The sequence below is a fragment of the Lepisma saccharinum genome, chromosome 21, assembly GCF_977018435.1.
Source record: "Lepisma saccharinum chromosome 21, izLepSacc3.1, whole genome shotgun sequence".
Lineage (NCBI taxonomy): Eukaryota > Metazoa > Arthropoda > Insecta > Zygentoma > Lepismatidae > Lepisma > Lepisma saccharinum.
In genome coordinates, this window is record NC_139249.1 from 32,012,035 (window position 1) to 32,019,616 (window position 7,582).

The window sequence follows — 7,582 nt, forward strand, 5'->3', positions numbered from 1 at the left end:
AAAAGCAGAACTTTATAATATTGTATGTAAATGTAAGGGTGTAATAAACGTGACTGCTTCCCAGGCACGTATCCAAGGGGGGGGCTTAGGGCCTCAAGCCCCCCCCCCGAAAGGTTTCGGTTTACACTAGATAAAATGAGATTTTTTGTTTCTTGTGGTGTCAAATAAAATAATGTGACGTTAATTTAAGGAGAGAAATAATTATCGAGGCAAGACGGAGAATATTCTATAACCCTGTTATTGGTAACAGCTCGTATCCAAGGTGGAAATCAGGGGGCTCAAGCCCCCCTTCAGAAAATTTTCAGTTTACGCTAGATAAAATTAGGTTTTTGGCTTCTTGAATAATATGGTGATAATTTGAGAGAGATAATTATCTAGGCAAGACGGAGAATGTTCTATAAGCCTGTTATTGTTAATAGCGCGTATCCAAGGTAGGGATCAGGTGGTTCGAGACCCCCCCCGCTCCCCAAGGAAATTTTTCAATTTACACTGATAAAATTAGGTTTTTGACTTCTTGAATAATGTGACGATAATTTAAGGAGAGGAATAATTATCGAGACAAGACGGAGAATGTTCTATAACCCTGTTATTGTTAATAGTGCGTATCCAAAGTGGGCATCAGGTGTCTCGAGCCCCCTCCCCCAGGAAATTTTTCAGTTTACACGAGATAAAATTAGGTTTTTGTCTTCTTCAATAATGTGACAATAATTTAAGGAGATAAATAATTATCGAGGCAAGACGGAGAATTTTCTACGGACCCTGTTATTGTTTATAGCGCGTATCCAAGGTGGGGATCGTAACTCGTGGACTCCCCCCACCAGGAAAGTTTTCATTTTACACTAGATAAAATTAGGTTTTTGTCTTCTTGAATAATGTGACGATAATTTTAGGAGAGAAATACTTATCAAGGCAAGACGGATAATGTTCTATAACCCTGTTGTTGATAATATTGCACGTAAACTTTTCTTACGCTTTCGGTGTTGTCGTAGCGAACTTGAACACTATGTAGAAGAGACTTGTCAACATTTGGAAGCTGCACAACAAAGGTAGCGCCGCAGGTAGGGTGATTCGGATTCATTGTAATTTTTTAATCTCTGGAAAGCGTGAGAGGGAACGTTCTTGAAAAGGAGAAGGAGTCGAACTACTGGCAATATTTACGAATCGTGATATCTGCGAAACGTTCTAGAATATAATGAGGATATTAATACGCGGCTTCAATTTCCCGGTTGATCTGTACAACAGAATAGGTGGAGACTTCAGAGGTAAGTGTGACAATTCATACAGTCGATTAGTGATCAGTCAGTGTCCATTGGTTGCTTTATAAGATCTAGTGATTCGAAAATGAAATGGACTAAATACCGTAAAGTAACGAAGTCTACCACTAGTTCCAGTTCGGTCCCAAAGCTAAAGACATGTACGACAGCGGAACTTCGAGTAGTGCTACGAGTAGTTCGGGTCGAAAGACGAAGAGATCGAAGGTATCTCTCTCTAAAGTGAATATTTCGGCAGTATCGGGCTAGGCCTTGGAGCGATTTATTAAAAAAGAAATAAGCTGCACAGATCAACTGAAAATCAAAGTTTTGAGTGATGATTTGGTTGTGCCAGGACCAAATTTTGTGTATGCAGTCCGAGAATTTCATGGCATAAAAAAATACTTTTGTTTAAGGCTACTGGGTTCGACACACACTCAACAGACAATTTTAGACACTTGCGAGTGCTTAGGCATGAATATGAACAATTTGGTGGGTTTCGGCTTTTATAAGAGCTGCAAACATGGGAGGAGAATACACATTAGTGGTGTTCAGGCTCGAATGAGAGAGAAATATTCGTGAACTGTCTGATTCCAGTTCCCTGCACACAGTTTGAATCTTGCGTTGTCGAGTGGATTGTGCATTCCGTGCATGTGTAACACCTTCGCAAAACACTTCTGGTACATAGATGTTTTGATGCCTGATGAGAAGAAATGGACAAACATACATACTGAGATGGTTCCGGCACACAATATTAATGCATGGAAACATAGGAGTTGAGTGGTAGAAAATGTCCCGATTTCACGTTCTGATTAAAATGACAGCCTTAAACAGTGGCGACGATTTAGGAGATAGTTCCTCCCCATTCTTTTTCCTCCACACTGTCACCGCTTAATGCTTGTCTCCTTGTCCACCCCCCCACCCACATTTTGGAAACCCAATTGCCACAACTGGCCTTAAACATACAATTGTGATACCCCTTTAAAAAATGGTGTTCAGCCGCCGTCCCGAAAGGAATTCCTGGATAGATGCCTGTTGCTTCCCGTAAAATATCACTGCACTCTCCACGTTCTTCTTCTTCTGTCTTTTCTTTGGCGCCGTCAATAGCTTCAACACGTTGTTTTTTTTATATATATTTGTCACATATTTGTTTTAATTAGTATTCTGCTCGTTCCGCCACCTGAACGCAGCAGCTACGGCTCAAAGTGCAGTGCAGTTACACCGGAAGAAGGCTCGGAAATGGCAGGCTTCAGAAGTTAACTCATCCAAATTAAATGTGCTCTCTCTAAATTTAAACTATAGTTCACAAATAATTTGATTAAAAGTTTTAAAAGTATCTGTTTTATTTAATAGCGTATTAATTGATGCATTCTTATCCAGCATAGCCATAGGCAGTGACCACACTACGGGGGGGTGGCAGGAACGCCCCCCAATTCTCATTCGACAATTTCTCTCTCTCTCTTATCTGCCCCCAGTAAAACGACAAAATAAATAAATGAATGAATGCTCTTTTAGCCAAAATGTGCATTTTTGTGTCGTATGTAACGGAATAATAAAAATGATTGCTCCGAGAAAATATGATTTACCCCTCATCTTTACTATTGCGCCGTCACTAGCTACAACATATTTTGATTTCTATTGTTCCCACATATTTATTTTAATTTTAGTATTGTGAATCATATTCCACTGTGTTACCTCACGTAGCCACCCCCCCACACACACACACACGTACGACTTCAGTTGTAAGTTTTAGACTCAGCTTGTCAAATATCCACTTATATCTTTGTATTCTTGAGCCATTTAAAAATAAAATCATTTCGCCCCTTCTTCTGGACTATTTCATAGCAATGTTTTCCCACTGGAAGTCCCTTTGCAGATCGAGATCCGAGGCTATAGCCTTCCTAAGCCACCGTCCCCTCAAAATACTCTCTTGGCCTCATGAAAGACAAATATATGTATTTCTACGAAATATTAATTTGACTTGGCAGTTTCTCTTTTCGAACAGGAATAAGTTTTAAATTTTAATACCTTATAAATTTAAACTAGTAATTTTGAGTAAAGGTTTTGCGTAACCCTAAAAGTACATTTAGAGACTGCAAGGTCAACTCTCGATATTTCAGATATATTAATAATTTTCATCACAACGTCTTGTAATAATTATTTGTTACTTCAATAACCTCCTCGCAAATGTTTCTCGCATATTAAAACATAGATGCCAATTTCTGTTTATTTCCTTGTAATGCTGACCTCCGTGGCGAAGTGGTTAACAAAACGCTTTACGATGCCAAGGGCCCCCAGGTTCGAATCCCCGCCCGGGCATGGGTCTACTTTCCTTTCTTCAATTTCATCATATCATCACGCATCCTCATCTTTGCGATTAGCCATAAGTGACAGATAGCGAAGTAAAATAAACTAAGTCTATTAATGAATTATTTTTTAAACACTTTAATTCTTCTTTAGCATGCCACGTTTTCGTTAAAATTATATTACGATTTGTAAAATGACGAAATTCTAAAGGAGAACACGCAACTTTCTTTGTAGTGCATCGGTCAGAAAGTTTCAGGAATATGGATTTTCAAAATACATTTTTTCACATGTACTTTGCCCCCTTTTAAAAGTAGCGCGTTTTCAATTATGTTACTAATCATTAAAAGGATGCCTCAATACCATCTTGGAGGATGACGATTATTATTTTCCCCCTCCTAAAAGTAATAATATACTTTCGCTCTCTGAATCTCCCATATAAATGCTAGGGGCCGTCTGCTTCAGCCGAGCTCACTGCTTCTCCGGTGACGTCACGCGTTCGTGCAAGATCGGCAAACTTCGGATGGCTTTACCTTATCTTTATATTCCTTGCTCATTCCGACTCTGTTCATATTTGAAGGAACAACGTTAACTACTTCTGTTCTTTCATTCATTTTTTATGTTTTTACATAGCCTACAGGTAGCTCGAAAACACATGTACCAAATGTATCATTAATGTTACTAAAATCGAGCAATTGCCAAGCGTTTCGTTGTAATTTATTGAACTCTGTATTGCCAGAAATGTATTCTCATGTAGCTTCCCAATTTATCTCACTTCACACACCCCCGATGGTACAGTGGTAGGGTAAGCGTCGTCGCCTTGTAATCACGTAGTCCTGGGTTCGATACCCTGTCAAGGCACATAGTGGTTCGGATCCCACTTCCAACTGTAGGTCCATTCCAGATTAGCTGTAGTGTGCATAAAGTGGACTTTAAAACACCAACTCAATCAATCAATTCACACAATTGATACATTCTTCTCCGTAATACAGTAACTCAATTCTGTGAAATTCTGTTTTAGAGGTGAATTTATTGTAGGTTTCGCAAAATATAATTTAAAAACGTGTTAACGAAACCAAGTTGTACGTAATTTGTTTATACGTAATTCGCCATAATTTTTCAAGAAATACATTTCATTTGTACGTTCTGAAGCTTCAACAATGTTACAGAAGTATAAATGCCATGTCTTTACAAAATAAAGGGAGAGTTTCGTATACATAAAAACAATAGGCGGGTATAGCTGTGGTCGGTATCGAGTTGCGAAAAAGACGAACGCCGCGGCGTGACAAAGAAGGCAAAGAGAGGCGGCATGAAATCAAAGGAGGACGATTTGCCACAGTTGTTCATAACACAAGAAGCATTTTCTTTTGTTGGTAATTGTGATACGATACAACACAAGTAAAAAGATGCCGGTAGCTGATTCTTGCAATTTACCATAATAAAAACACAACATAGGTTCTTTCAGTGAAGGTTTTCGGTTGCTGTGTAGAGCAGGAAGAGAAAATGTTTCATGTTTGCCAGAAAGTAAACTTCACACGGGAAGTTAACGTTAACCTACAAGAAACTTCAGATTCAAGCTTCTAGATTCGTTAATTTCTCATTTTGCGACGGAAATAACATATATTAGCATCTGATGCGTACGTGCTTAATTTCGCGTGACGTTTTATTTTTTCCCGAGCTTGCCAACGGAACAGCTGATTAGCCTGTCCGCCTATTTGTGCGTACGTAGCAACGCAGAAAACCCCCAGCCACATGGCAGCCAACGAGGAGACAGAATTTGGTCACGTTCTACCGTTTTGCGTTCTGATTGCACACCGCTTCTTATCGCGGCCTGACTGTAAGCTTTCCCCACACCTTTTAAAGCTTTCTCTTGAACAAGATGTGTAAAACTTAACAATAAAATAGAATAGCCTTGCATTTCAGTGAACTCATTGTAAGAAATGTTAAAAAATCATGAAAGAACATCTGGATAGTTACTAATCTGGTGGATTAAGTTCTACATTTCGGTTACCTTTTTTTGGGCCACCCTGTATAATAATAATAATAATAAACTACATTTGGCATTTTTTTAGGAACATTTAGGGGATGTGTTTTTTTTGTCCACCATCTTGAAACCTGTGCACCAATTTTGCTCACGTACAAAATTATATGAATACTCCGTGATATCTAGCAGTTGTCTCAATTGTATTGAATTTAGAGCTGATATTTTTTTTGTCATAATATTTGGGACTTGGCCCACTAGACTACAGAACAAACCACTACACTCCATTGCGTTGTGGGACTCCAATTTAGATTTAGTCAACGATCAACTCAATTCTCTCTTTTTCCTAGTTAAAATTACAATTCAAACGTCAGACTGAAATATATTTAGTTACATCGATATAAACTTCGATCGATATTTATGATATTCGATATCGATATTCAAACCAAATCGAACTTCACTATCGACAAATCGATATCGCACAGTAACTGGCAGTTGCTGAGAATTACGAGGTGTTGTCACGTGCCAGTTTCCGACGACACAATGAAAAATGCAAGGAAGAAATGTTTCCCGAGAGCGACGATAGATGGCAGCACGCCATATGAAGAAAAGCAGAGTTCATTGTAGAAACTAGAAGCGGAGAAGAGCGATTATATATATTATAGTAAATGAAAAATATATAAAGGAAGAGTATAAAAATTATAGAAGAAGTGAATAAAATGTTGTATGTAGCCAATTAAGATAATTAAGAAAATCGTCATATATGAAACAATTAGAAAAGTTAATAAGTGAGCAAATGAATTCAGAAATGTATCTTTCTCCTTTTTTGATCCTCTGACGAGAACATCGTCAGCTTTTGTATTTGTCAGTCCCTCGGTGGCACTGTGTCCACATTAGACGCCCCGAAGCACTTACTGTTGTGCTTCTTATTAGACGCACTGGGCCATAGGCAGCGCTTGCTGTTAGCGATCCTGGGCTATTCCCCTTTTGGTCGTTACATAGGAGGTGGCGCTATTGTCAGTTTAGTCGACCCTACTCTTTCTATAAGTATAGCTTGTATCGTTTGCCAAAGAAACGGGGAAAGCGAGCGCATATATGTAATAAATAAGATTACGATTTAAAAGGGAAGAAATAAATTAGAAGAAGGAAAAGAAGAAGAAGCCTTTTCCCAAAATAGAAGGAAGAAAAGAAGAAGAAGCCTTTTCCCAAATCAAAGAGAAGAAAAAGAAGAAGAAGTCTTTTCTAAAAACGGAAAGAAGAAGAAGCCTTTTCCCAAAATAGAAGGAAGAAAAGGAGAAGAAGCCTTTTCCCAAATCAAAAAGAAGAAGAAGTCTTTTCCAAAAACAGAAAGAAGGAAAGAAGAAGAAGTCTTTTCCAAAATAGAAGGAAGAAAAGAAGAAGAAGCCTTTTCCCAAATCAAAAATAGGAAGGAAGAAGAAGCCTTTTTTCCAGAAATTACGAGAAGAAAGAAGAAGAAGATTTCCTTTTAAGAAGAATATAACCGACGTAATCAGCATATATATATATATATATATATATATATATATATATATATATATATATATATATATATATATATATATATTTCAATGTATATACAAGCTTCGCTATATATGTTCTCTGTATAGTTTCCAGAATATAGATCCGCATTTAACTATATCCTCTTGGCTATAAAACGCTTTCTTATTTGCAATTCTCGAATAAAGAACCTATCCCCTGAGATTAAGATATTTCTGTAGCAGTGGTAAATAACATTTTTGTACGTACCCCCCAAAGGGCGTAGCAGTGTGGCTAGAAAAAAACCAGATTGATGTTGCTGTCGACAAACGGCAAGCGCATCAAGGTCAAGCGGTGCACGAGTGTATAACGTGATGCGCTGCCTATCGACTGTGTGATTTCCCAGGGTGCGCGACAATCAGTTCTACTGTAGCTTGCGGACGAAGTGAACCGTACATCTGTGCTCTGTCGGAAAAATGTTAAGTGTGATAGTGGAACAGCGTATCAATGTGAAGTTTCTTATGAAACTCGTAAAATCCGCCACAGAAAC